The sequence below is a fragment of the Rhinatrema bivittatum genome, chromosome 1 (genome assembly GCF_901001135.1).
Source record: "Rhinatrema bivittatum chromosome 1, aRhiBiv1.1, whole genome shotgun sequence".
NCBI classification, from domain to species: domain Eukaryota; kingdom Metazoa; phylum Chordata; class Amphibia; order Gymnophiona; family Rhinatrematidae; genus Rhinatrema; species Rhinatrema bivittatum.
In genome coordinates, this window is record NC_042615.1 from 60,583,701 (window position 1) to 60,597,312 (window position 13,612).

The 13,612-nt window shown below is 45.2% G+C and overlaps 1 long non-coding RNA gene across 1 annotated transcript in view; it reads left to right on the plus strand.

Annotated features, from left to right (window-relative positions):
- Positions 1-4,062: 4,062 nt before the first annotated feature.
- LOC115079903 overlaps positions 4,063-13,612 on the plus strand; it is a 52,816-nt gene continuing 43,266 nt past the window's right edge. Inside the window, exon 1 of the long non-coding RNA XR_003853438.1 lies at positions 4,063-4,220. This is a non-coding gene — a long non-coding RNA (uncharacterized LOC115079903). The remainder of the gene's footprint in view (positions 4,221-13,612) is intronic.

Genomic DNA, 13,612 nt, shown 5'->3' on the forward strand with positions numbered 1-13,612 from the left:
TTATGAGGACCTCCCCTAACTAAAGGCTTGTGCATGCCTTAAATAAGAAGAGCTATGTTGTATTGTTGTAACTTCTGAAGTGAAGACGTGCAGCCGATTTGAATTAAATCCACTATAAATAAAGTTCACTGAAGTCATAGCCAGAATCTAATTTGGTTTTTCCTCTGGCTGTTATCAAACCATTCATCGCTTGAGCTACCACATGTGGTGTCGTTCATGGGATTTTTTTTTCCTCTACGCCTGGCACAGAGGAAAAACCCAAAGCCTCCAGAGAGGAAGAAGAAAAGTCTTGTGTGTGCCCTACCTGAAGAAGTAGGTTGGGAAAGAAGGCGCTGCTAGAGGGGAAAAGCACAGGAGTTTAAACTACAAGCAGAGGCCTGCAGCCACAAGGGGGAAAAAACTTCTTCCTGGGCCTCCCAGTCCCACTCCCCAGCTTTGTTCAACAGGCCAATGGAGTTAGCCCCACCCGTGTAGTCAGGGGTCAAGGAGTGAGTAAGGGCTGGATAGGCCAGTAGGTTTTTTGTTTTGTTTTGTTCATGCTCTCCTATCCCCGCAGAGATACGGAATTGGAAGGCAGCTCAGTTAATAAGGAAGTTGGAGCAGGTGATTCAAACCCTTACCATGGGCAGGCAACAGTTGCAAAGCACCCTGCAAGCTCAGATTGACCAGCAGCAGGCACTTCAAGCGCAGGTGGCACAGCAAAGCACAGTATTTCTCCAGATAGCAAAGGCTATGCAGACTACTGTAAACAGCATGCAACAGGCAACTGCAGCTCCTCACATCCTGTTTAAAATGAAGGCGGGCAAAGACCCGGAGGTCTTCCTGAAAAACTTTGAGAGGACTGCCCAGCTGAAACGAGTTGGACAACCTGTCTGGTGAACATGGCTTTACCCAAGGCAAGTCTTGCCTCACAAATCTGCTTCACTTTTCTGAAGGAGTTAATAAACATGTGGATAAAGGTGAACCGGTAGATGTAGTGTACTTGGATTTTCAGAAGGCGTCTGACAAAGTTCCTCATGAGAGGCTTCTAGGAAAAGTAAAAAGTCATGGGATAGGTGGCGATGTCCTTTTGTGGATTACAAACTGGGTAAAAGACAGGAAACAGAGAGTAGGATTAAATGGTCAATTTTCTCAGTGGAAGGGAGTGGGCAGTGGAGTGCCTCAGGGATCTGTATTGGGACCCTTACTTTTCAATATATTTATAAATGATCTGGAAAGAAATACGACGAGTGAGATAATCAAATTTGCAGATGACACAAAATTGTGCAGAGTAGTTAAATCACAAGCAGATTGAGATAAATTGCAGGAAGACCTTGTGAGACTGGAAAATTGGGCATTGAAATGGCAGATGAAATTTAATGTGGATAAGTGCAAGGTGATGCATATAGGGAAAAATAACCCATGCTATAGTTACACAATGTTAGGTTCCATATTAGGTGCTACAACCCAAGAAAGAGATTTAGGTGTCATAGTGGATAACACATTGAAATCATCGGTTCAGTGTGCTGCGGCAGTCAAAAAAGCAAACAGGATGTTGGGAATTATTAGAAAGGGAATGGTGAATAAAACGGAAAATGTCATAATGCCTCTATATCACTCCATGGTGAGACCGCACCTTGAATACTGTGTACAGTTCTGGTTGCCGCATCTCAAAAAAGATATAATTGCGATGGTCTGACCCAGTATGGCATGTTCTAAAAAAACAAAAAAAACAAACTTGCTCACCGGCAGAAGTCAAGTGGCTTTTAAGCAGCTAACCTGGATGGGAGGGCCGCCTATGCAGAGGGTCAAGGCTGCTATCCTGGAAATAGCTGGGTATACCTCAGAAACATACTGGCAGCAGTTCCGGTGGGGTGCCCTGCAGCCTGGGGAGAGCCCCCAAAATCTTTCACCGCCTAAAAGATGTTGGCTGGCAATAGTTGCAGCCGGAAGCAAAGACCAGATTAGACGTAGACCAACAGGTGCTTATGGAGCAGTTCCTGGACGGGCTCGATCACCCCATGCAGAACTGGGTCTGCCATCACACAGACTTCATATTGGAAAGAGCCCTAGAAGTGGCACAGGCGCAGTTAATGCCTGACAGCTAGAAAGGCAACCCGTGCAACCCCCTAGTGAAGCACAGAGAATGGAGCTCCCCAGCAGCATTCTTCCAAGATGACTAGTACTTCTTCCGGGCGTGAACCCAGGCCACAGTCCCTTCCACATGCTTTAACTGTGGTCAGAGAGGTCACTTGGCAAGGGACTGTCGATGTGAGGGAAGTGTAATTATGGACGTCGGCCTAGTGACCCATTAGATGTCATTAGAAGGTGAAATACACAGGAGAAAAAGCAAAACTTCTAAACAGAGGCGATCCTCAAGTCGAAGGAAAATGGAAACCATGGAGAGGCTGGAACAGCCCAGGAAACGGGGATGGTGGTGAATGCCTTTGCCTTCTGTGCCCTTTGCGGGGAGAATGGCCATGACGAACAGCACTGCCTGTATCGACAGGCCAATGAAGGGGGATCCCTTGGAAGGGGGATGGGCAGTGCAGAGGGGCGACCTGCTCCACAGACTTGCTTGTTCTGTTTGGCAGAGAATCATATGGAGGAGGTGTTATGCCTGTCAGCCGAGGAGGCTGACTCAACTTACCCTCTGCGCCCACGCTCTGACACGCTGCCGATTCACGGGGGCTGCCCCGGGGTCAAGGGGCTTGCGACCACGTTTGAGATGCTGCAGAGACGAGGACCCCGCCCCCAACGTCCTCTAGACGCATGCAGCAAAGCCAGCCCTGGTTTTAAAGAGGAACTACTCAGGCCGGCCCCTACCAGTAACTCTGCCCCTTCCTGGGAGTATATTAGTTTGCTTCACTGCGGACTGAATTGAGTTAGCAAGGACTTGCTTGATCTTAGCTTCTCCGCCGCTCCCGCTGTTACTGGAAGTTCTCTCCACCCTCCAGGGGTTGTTCTCTTGGGTACCCGCTCCTCGGGGGCCCTATGTTTGCTTTACCTACTTTGTTTATTTCAGGTACCTTCTCTCTGTCCAGGTACTCGCTCCTGGAGGGCCTGAGTGCATATCCTGGTATCTGCTGGAATACCATCCTCACAGCTATAAGAAGAGTGAGTAATTTCTTCATGTTGCAGTCCCTTACCTTCAGCCTCTCTGGCTATCTGCATTGGAACTGCCTCTCCTCCATTATGGAACAGGACTCCTCAGCACTGCTGTTGATCTACTCACTGCTGCCCTCGGTGGTTGCCTGGTTCTGCTAGTCTGCAGTTCAAGTATTACTCACTACTGCCACCTCTGGCCAATCTTAAGAACTGTTAATAAACTCTTTAAACTGTGTATGTGTCTCCAACACTGAGTCTGACCAGTGGTCCCTCTCAGGATCTTCCCCCGTGGGCGTGGTCATCTGCCATCGGCCCAAGGATCCACCCACAATTATCACGAATAATAACAGGAGGGATGTCCCTGGTGTAAAGACATGGAGTGTGAATGCAAACTGGCAGAGCTAGGACCCCAGAATGAAAATGACTGGGAGCGTGAATGGTGCCACACTTGGTCAAAGCTCTAAAGCTGCAACTCTGTAGACACTCCTCATGCAAAACTCAAGGACTTTATAATCCAAGTCGAACTGGACGGAGTGCTCACCCAAGCGCTGATTGATTCTGAGTGTGGCAAGACTCTCAGAAGGAGCATAGCAACCACAAGAGGAAAGAGACACTGGCGTGTATGCACAGGGACAAACTGAAATGTCCAACCAGTCAGATCCTGTTAACAATCCCGACAGGACAATGATGGAAGCGGGTGTCTTTCCCGAACTCCTATATCCAATTATTCTGGGATGAGATTATGCCCAGTTTTCAACCCTGTGGGGGGCAGCTCACGGATAATTGGGGTCATCTTCTCGGAAGGGGGGGGGGGTGCACTCAAGGCCGAACCAGGAGTTAGTCTGGGCATGGCTGGACACTTGACTGGACAAGACTGAGCTGAGGGGGAGGGTATGTGAGGGAGTCCGTAAGAAACTCCCTCAAATCACTTTAAAGGACCGGTCACAGGTAGCTGGCCCGGTCCTCCTTAAGGATCAACACTGCAAGGGATTCTGGTCCAGGGGAGTTCCCTGTAACCAGGGGTTAAGTTGGCAGGGCAGAGAGCCTGGGGAGGCACCGGGAAGCAGAGAGAGAGAGAGTTTCCGATTCCAAGGACCTCCCTTAACTAAAGGTTTGTGCATACCAGAAATAAGGTGAGCTAGATTGTTTTGTTGTAACTTCTGAAGTGAAGGCGTGCTGCTGATCTTGTTTCAGTTAAATCCTCTGAAAATAAAGTGCACTGAAGTCATAGCCAGAGTCTACTTGTTTCCTCTGGCTGATATCAAGCCATTCACTGCTAGAGCTACTACACTCCCGTTTCTCTAAACTGTGAGTGATGTTTTACTCTTTGTGCAGAAAGTAAACATTTTGTTTGATTAATACACTGGCTGCCAGTTCTGCTCTTAAAAATGCAATCTTATCTGTGAAAACCTTTGTTCCTTTGTTGCACTGGGTTTACAAAGACTGGAGAGGATGGAGGCAGTCAGTCATACAAGCATGTTGACTGTCCTAACCCTCCAACCTTTCCATCGGTTCTTTGATTTCAATTGTGCATCGCTTTCGGTGTTTAAAAAAAATGTAACTGGAAAGTGATTTATAAACGTTTAAATAAATAAATCTCTTTCATGCTCCTAGGGCTGGAGGAACAATCACATTGAGAATTCTGTGTGTGCCCCATTGGGCTCTGAAGAGATTGAGATCCTTTTTTTTTTTTTAACCAACTCTGCACTGAATAAGCCAGGAAAGGTGGTCTCCCTGCAAGACAGGTCAGAACAAGGGGCACAGTTCCTACTATGTGGCTGGAATTACCTTAATTTGACTGCATGACACCACAAATGTGGTGGCAGAATATTTACCAGACAGATGAAGGAACCAAGATTAGGTATAACCATTCCAAGCAGAGAAACAATGAGAAAAGACAAAAGTAAGGCATGCATCTATTATTCTGTATTATACAATATGATGATTATTCCTGCATCCTGTCAGAGAAGGGATGCATGCGAGCAAGAGAACATGTTGGATTTCATAAAGGCTCTCCCTTCTGAAAATGCTTTAAAAGTGCTGCATGCAGCTTAATTAGGCTAATTCAGAAGAGAGAATGCACAAGGCTGTGAAATATTCTGCTACTAATTTCCACTTACAACAGTCAACCAAGTAGCAATTAGGAGAGAGAGGCAATTACATCCCCATGCTGTGATGACTACAGGTTTTTTGTGGTTTGGTGGAAATTATTCCATGTTTTAAAGACCCCATATAATACAAAAAGTGAAAAAAAAAGCAGGGGAGCAGAATGAGGAAGCAAAACTAAGCTGTTTGCATTCACTTTTTAAGTCCTACTGCTATATTTAAACTATTTTTGCATAAGTGCTTTCTCTGTCTACAAGATCAGTTTCTGTGCCCATATACGGTAATCAGCAGTGTTGTGGTATTGTAGGCGGAAATGCTGTGTTCTTGTGGTGGATTCATCAGGTCGTACCCTTCTAGCACAACTGAGACAGGTTCAAAATGCAAGGACTGACAGGAATTAAGATTCTAATGTAAGCTGACACCGCTGAGACACAAACAATACTGTTTGTGCTGCCAATGCTAAAGTAACATTCAGTACGGACAGTATCCAGCTCTCACTGGGGGGTTTTAAAATGGTAATAGGAACCTGTGGCACAAGCCCTTCATTCATTGTTATCAGCAGAAAGTAGGACTTGAGGCTTCCTCTTTTAAATTAACCATTGCTCAAAATGTCAACTTCATTGTTTTGGCTCTGCTTCTTAGCTCTTATTTGTAAGTCACCTTTTATTTTTTGCACTGACCTGTTTTATTTCCAGAGTTTTTACACTCTTTGTGAATCAAGAGTTTGTGCCTTTTATTGTAGGCATGCCCCATGTTTTCATGACTATTCTTCCTGAGTTTCCTCTGTAGTTGTTTATGCTGTAAGCATACCCTATACTGTATGTGTCACTGGGATTCATCAGAATCATCACAGTCTTATTTATTTATTTATTTTGGGGGGGGGGGGGGGGGTTTGAGCCCTGGTAGTCTCCTCTTCCTTCTTTGGGCTGTCAGTTCAAATGGAAATAAATCTGGTATATAGCACGATGAATACTTCATTCACAACTATCTAGGGATTAGTGCTTAATTTTGTAGGTGCTATTTTACCCTAAGTGCAAAATTTCCAGCCACTAATTTGTACAGCTGAAAATTATGCACCTGTACATACTGAGACTTTTTTTTTGCTGTCAAAAAATCTCCAGTAATAACATACACTAATATAGTCTTGTTGTCCAGTTTTGAGAAATGCTGTGTGGGTTTAGGTTGAGCTGGGTCTGATCAAAGCCAAACCTAGTCCAAGTTGCGATCTGTGTGGGAGCAGGAAGTTCCCGTCCGAAGACACATTCTCTGTTGTCACGGTCTGAAGCCACCTGCTTCATCTAAGCAGCTGTCTCTCCAATGCAGTGCTCAGCCACACAGTTAGCTGTGGCACTACTGTGTGTACAAATTGTGCATCTGCACAGGATGGCAGCCTCCGAAGGGAGGCAAAGAATAGCAGCAGCAAAACAGTAGGCCCTGACAGCCACACAAATGCAAAGAACCATCAGTGCATTTAATCATTTTTAGGTTGATTCACTATCATCATCATCATCATTGTTATTTGTTTGACACTGTTGCAGCAAAAGCATTCAGAGTGTGGTATGGTCAACTGTTTGCAGTACAATGTTTGGTGACAGTAATTAGATGATAACTGTTTACAGTCTGCAGTTTGTAATCATATGCTCAAAGGTGATAGTTAAGGTTCTATTTACAATATCAGGTAGAGGGAAGGGTTTTCTAGAGGGTACTAGCTAAGATTCTGTTTACATTATAAATAGTGGTGGATGCTGTATTCAGCCTGGGGTTGGGGTGGAGGGGACATTAAACATTTTACATTTGTAGGCATAGTATCAGCAGAGTTGGTTCAGCTGGATAAATGTTCTGTCTATAAGAACATAAGAACATGCCATACTGGGTCAGACCAAGGGTCCATCAAGCCCAGCATCCTGTTTCCAACAGTGGCCAATCCAGGCCATAAGAACCTGGCAAGTACCAAAAACTAAGTCTATTCCATGTTACCGTTGCTAGTAATAGCAGTGGTTATTATCTAAGTCAACTTAATTAATATCAGGAAATGGACTTCTCGTCCAAGAACCCCTTTTGGAAAAGGGATTCCACAAAGCAGGGAGAGATCATTGATAGACAAGTTGTTTGATATCGTGAGAAGGCAGAGTTTGGGTGGTCCTGAGGTGTCCTGGCACAGTGCAGCAGCAGTTAGGGTTCTTCTAGGCAGTCACCTTTGGAGGGATGCCTGGTAAGGTGCAGTGGTCATTGCAGAGTGTGTAGGCTATTCTCCAAGTTACACAGTGGGCCAAAAGCTGATTACAAGAGCCAAATTTTTAGTAGCTTTCTAAAGACTAGCAGATCTGAGGCTTGTCTGATATTCAGTAGCAGTAAGTTCCAGATCGGTGCAGCACCTTGGAAAGTTTTCTTCGTAGAGCTTAGGAGGTGTAATTCCTTAAGGGTAGGGACAGCCAGATGGGTTTGTGACAGCAAACTGAAGGGTAGGAGGGCAGGTAGGGAGTGAGACAGCAGCTGAAGCAAAATGGTGTATTGCCTATGAGGGCCTTGAAGGCTAGAGTTAGGATTCTAAATTTGGTATGGTAAAGAATAGGGAGCCAGTGGAAGGCTTTTAATGTAGGTATGAGTGTCAAATTAGTTTTTTTGTCTCAACATTCATGCTACAGTATTTTGTACAAGTTTCAGTCGCTGGATTAGTCTGATGGGCATTCCAATGCACAGTGAATTGCAGTAATCTAGGTGGGAGATCACAGAAGTCTGGATGATTGCTACAAAGGCCTAGTGATGGAGAAGAGAGCAAAGATGTCATAATTGGTATAGTTTGAAGAAAGCTGCTTTAATCACTACTCAGACTTGGGCTTTGGGGGTAAGATTTGAGTCATATAAGAATCCTAGACTCCGAACTTGGTGGCAAAAGGGAAGCGCTAAACTTTGTACCTAAATAGGTGGGGTCTACATTTCTAACCCATGATCTTGTCTTTTGTGGGCTGAGTTTTAGCTTGTTTAATCTTAGCCAGGTAGAATTTTTTGCTCAGCATTCATTGAGTTTGTTGATTGTATTTTCTGGATGTAGCCTAAAAGGAATCAGAAGCTGAATGTCGTCTGTATATGAATAGAAGATGATCTGGTGGGCTCTGATGACTTTGCTGAGGGGTTCCATATAGATGTTAAAAACTGTGGGTGAGAGTACAGATTCCTATGATACTCGGGAGGGGGTGGAGTTGGAATAATTCTGATCCCAGTGAGACAGTCTAGGAGCAGTTATAAAGATAGGATTTGAACCAGAAGATTAAAGAGCCTACTAGCCCTAGTCTATCAGGCAAGTGATTAAGAGTTCATGGTCTACAATGTCAAAAGCATCAGAGAGATGTAGAAGAACCAATATTGTGGGTTATCCACAGTCGACAACTAGACTTACTAGTACAGTTTTTGTACTGTGGTGGGGTCTGAAGCTGGATTGGTGTAGGTCAAGGGTATTTGTGGTCTCTAGAATTCACTTAGCTGAAGGACAGACTTTATTTAGGAAGTTCTGGAAACTGGGTAGTATTTGCTAAGGACATTTGGATCTAAAATGGGTTTCTTTAAAATTGGCTTGACTGTGATTCTTTTTAGACTGTCAGGTAAGTGGCTCTCAGTGAAAGAAGTGTTTGATAGCTTTGATCCAATTGAGTATGCTTGTCTTCACTTGTTTAATTATCCAGGATAGGCAGGGATCTTCGTTACATGTTGTGGCCCTGAGATCAGCGAGAAGGGTATTGATGTCATCTTCTATTAGTGGGTGGAAGGAGGAGAGGTACAAGAGAGGGTAGGTTGTGTTTCCAGTGAAAGCTTGATCTTAGTGGCCAAGTCCAGTTCTGCTCTTAAAAATGCAATCTTATCTGTGAAAACCTTTGTTACGTTGTTGCACTGGGTTTACAAAGACTGGAGAGGATGGAGGCAGTCAGTCATACAAGCATGTTGACTGTCCAGAATAGTGTACTGGCTGAGTTCTTTGTTTGGTTAATTGTTTTGATGGGGTATACCTTTTTGGTATCGCTCACAGCTTTCCAATAGACTATTTGATGTTTTCTGCAGTTTTTTCTGTCAGCCTTATTTCGATCATTTTTGCTCAAGACGTCCACTTTGTTTTAAAGCCCTACTGTCGGAAGAATTGCTGGACCAGAGGCAGCATGGATTCACCAGGGGAAGATTCTGTCAGACAAATCTGATAGAGCTTTTTTGACTGGGTAACCAAGGAATTGGATCAAGGAAGAGCACTCAATGTCATCTACTTGGATTTCAGCAAAGCTTTTGATACGGTCCCGCACAGGAGACTGGTGAATAAAATGAGAAGCTTAGGAGTGAGTGCCAACTGGTTGATGCAAACTGGTTGATGGACAAGAAGTCAATGTGTGATGGTAAATGGAACTTACTCTGAAGAGAGAGCGTGTTGAGGGGAGTGCCGCAAGGGTCGGTGTTGGGACCGGTCCTGTTCAATATCTTTGTGAGCGACATTGCGGACGGGATAGAAGGTAAGGTTTGTCTTTTTGCGGATGACACTAAGATCTGCAACAGAGTGGACATGCCGGAAGGAGTGGAGAGAATGAGACGGGATTTAAGGAAACTGGAAGAGTGGTCGAAGATATGGCAGCTGAGATTCAATGCCAAGAAGTGCAGAGTCATGCATATGGGGTGTGGAAATCCGGAAGAACTGTATTTGATGGGGGGAGAAGGGCTGATGTGCACGGGGCAGGAGAGAGACCTTGGGGTGATAGTGTCTAATGATCTGAAGTCGGCGAAACAATGTGACAAGGCGATAGCTAAAGCCAGAAGAATGCTGGGCATAGAGAGAGGAATATCAAGTAAGAAAAGGGAAGTGATTATCCCCTTGTACAGGTCCTTGGTGAGGCCTCACCTGGAGTAATGTGTTCAGTTCTGGAGACCGTATCTCTGAAGGGACAGAGACAGGATGGAGGCGGTCCAGAGAAGGGCGACCAAAAAGGTGGAGGGTCTTCATCAAATGACTTATGAGGAGAGATTGAAGAATCTAAATATGTACACCCTGGAGGAAAGGAGGAGTAGGGGTGATATGATACAGACTTTCAGATACTTGAAAGGTTTTAATGATCCAAAGACAACAACAAACCTTTTCCGTTGCAAAAAAATCAGCAGAACCAGGGTCACGATTTAAAACTCCAGGGAGGAAGACTTAGAACCAATGTCAGGAAGTATTTCTTCACGGAGAGGGTGGTGGATACCTGGAACGCCCTTCCGGAGGAAGTGGTGAAGACCAAAACTGTGAAGATTTCAAAGGGGCGTGGGATAAATACTGTGGATCCATAAAGTCTAGAGGATGTGAATGAAGACAAGAGGCATGGGGGCGGCTTGAGGGAATGTTGGCTACTACCTGGAGATGAATATCCTTATTCAATAATGCGACTCCAACATTGCTCTATGCTTCAACGGCAAGAGGAAATGTGGAAAAAAGGATTTGCAACACATAAAAGCAGGGGAGTAGCTTGCTTGTTACGGCGGTTACTACCCCAAACCAATAAAATACCTGATACTTCACTTTCAACGCAAATCCAGCATAGCTCTCTGCTTCAACGGCAGGGGAAGAAATTTTTGACAATTCACGCATATCCAGCATAGCCCTCTGCTTCAACAGTAGGGGAGCAAGTCTGATATTTCACTTTCAATGCAAAGCCAGCATAGCTCTCTGCTTCAACGGCAAGGGAGGAAGTTTGACACTTCACGCATATCAGGCATAGCCCCCTGCTTCAACGGCAGGGGAGCAAGACTGATACTTCACTTTCAATGCATAGCCAGCATTGCTCTCTGCTTCAACTGAAGAAAGGTGGATCTATATTCAGGCAACAATCAACAAGGACTGAATTACATAGTCTGAATAAACAGATAAGCATGGGTGTAGCTTGCTTATTGCGGTGGTTAATACCCCTAACTAAATTAAGCTATTTCACTTAGATGCAGGTCCAACACTGCTCTCTACATTAATGGCGGGGGTGGAAGGGAAATAGAATTAAAAAAAGGTTACTAAGAGCCAAGAGAAACAGATAAGTATGTGAGAGAAAAAAAAGTGCGAAAGCTTGCTGGGCAGACCTGGATGGGCCGATTGGTCTTCTGCCATCATTTCTATGTTTCTATTTCTATGTTTCTATGATGTGAACCATGAGATGGATTTTGGGTTCCTGATGTGGCATATCTTCACTGGGGTGATTTCCTTGATGGCTAAGCTTAGGTCCGTATTCCAGTTTTAAACCAGGTGGTCTGTTGACGGGGGAGGGGGTGTCATGGGGTTTGCTTCTGAAAGGTATCCAGGAGGCCCTCTGGGGTTGTGTGTGCAATTGGTCTAACTTGATGCTTGGGTTTTGTGGGACGTCGGAGTTTGTAACTTGAATTCTATCATATAGTCAGTTCATGAGAGTTGAGTGGCTTGTTTCTCAATGGATAGGTGTGTTTACTATTTGGGATCAGCCTAGTGTTTTAATGGAGGTCATGAAGTTGTGGGCTAGAGCTAGATCTGGTTCATCTGCCTAGATGCTGAAATTTCCAAGGATCAGATTCAGTGTCCTTGAGTGTTCTGGGATTATTTCAGAGATAAGATTTTGGAGGGCTTCATCTGTGCCTGATGGTAGGCGGTAGACCAAGAAGATTCCCCATTTGGGATGGGCATCATCTTGCAGAGATAAGGAGTCAATTTCCTTGATCTCTTGGGTTGGGGTGGGTGTCAGGCCAAGTGATTGAAAATTATTGCAACCCTTCTGCTTCTTTTGTTTCTGTGTGTATCTTGAAAGAAGGTGAAACCAAGCAGAGAGATCTGTAGGAGCTGGGATCTATCAATGTTTCAATTAAGCATAGTATGTATATAAGACCATCAATTTGTAGGTCGAAGAGACATAGGCTATCCAGAGGAGGTGCAGTTTATGGATGGTTTGAGGTATTCAGGAGTTTAATTTGCAGAGGGGGTATTGTTCCATTGTAGTGTTTGCTCTGTGTTATGGCTGCCTTGGATGAAGATTGACAGAACAGTGATTGCTTATTTTTATTTTTTTGTGGGGGGCTGTAGGGGGAGTAGTTTGGTGAGTATCTGCCCTGGCATTTCACTACCTGACTGAGAATTGGAAGAGACAGGGTTTGCAGAAGGCATATCTTTTGATGGTGCAGATGAAGAGTGGACCCATAGGAAGTGGTAGGGTGTGTGAGCAGGTAGTGCTAGAGATCTTACCTTTGGCTGGCCTGAGGGTCTTCTTAGTACAAAGGGGCATGCCTTTTGGAGAGGCCCTTCAGCATCAAACTCATAGGTGGGAGGAGGGCCCCCACTTCTGCTATGCTTCTTTGGGCCAGCATGTTTAGCACCCTGGTTGATATCTGAAAGTGCGGGTCAGAAGAGTCGTCACCTGGGCTGGTCACTGGAAGAGTAGCAGAGGCAGGTGTGGACTTGGGAGAGGGAACCTGGGTGGAGAACAGCTCCAACTCATTTTCCTTTTGTTGTCTGGGGCTGGTAGAGAGGGGCCGGCAGTCTCTAATATGCTTCTTTGGGCCAGAAGGCCCGGCTCCCCCTGCATGACATCTGGAGGGGTGGGTCAAAGGATGTAATACACTACCACTCAGTTATGTACATTGGAGAAGGAAGTGTTTAGCAAATGAAAGCACTTTTCCTATTAAGTCTTTCCTTTCTGCTTGTTCTTTATTCTGCTCTTTAACTGTTGCTGCTTCGGAGGTATCCCAGGAGAAATGATGCATTGTATTAAGAGAGCCTTGTGAAAGAATAGGGCTTGTTGCTGCTGAAAAACCTAGCAAAAATGGAGGGAGAAGAGAGGGATGGGGCCATAAATACGTAATAAATAATGGCAAAGACTAAAATGGCTCATAGAGTCTGCCAGCAAGGTGTTTAGGGTGATAATTGCCACTCCATGCAAGTTATCCCCATGTTGTCTTGGAAGCACAATACGTCGTGTCACTGCTGTTTTGGGCTGAGTCACCATTCTGTGTTCATCACTTCAGTGCTTCATTTCCATCCTCTTGCCATTAAGGAATCCTTTGTGTTTATCCCATGCCTCCTTGAATTCCATTACCGGTTTTGCCTTGGCAGAGGGAGGAGGAAAGGAAAAAGGAGGGCTGAGGAAGGGAGGAGATAGGGATAGAGGGGAGCCATGGAGGAGGAAGAGGAGAGGGGCATTAGGAGATAAGAGAAAGGGGTGTAGGAGAGCCACAAGGAAGGGGAGAGAGGAGAGTACAGAGTGGAGCCTTGATGAGACAAATGGGCAGAGAAGAGGGAGCAATAAAGGAGGGTGAGGAGATTAAGAAAAGGGGTAAGCAGAGGGAAGGGAGGGGAACAGAGGGGGGAGCCACAGGTGAGGGCAGGAGTCGGGAGAGAGAGCAGAGTCATAGGGGATCCAGGGGCAAAGAAGAAGAGATGGGCACAAGGAGAGGGAAAGAA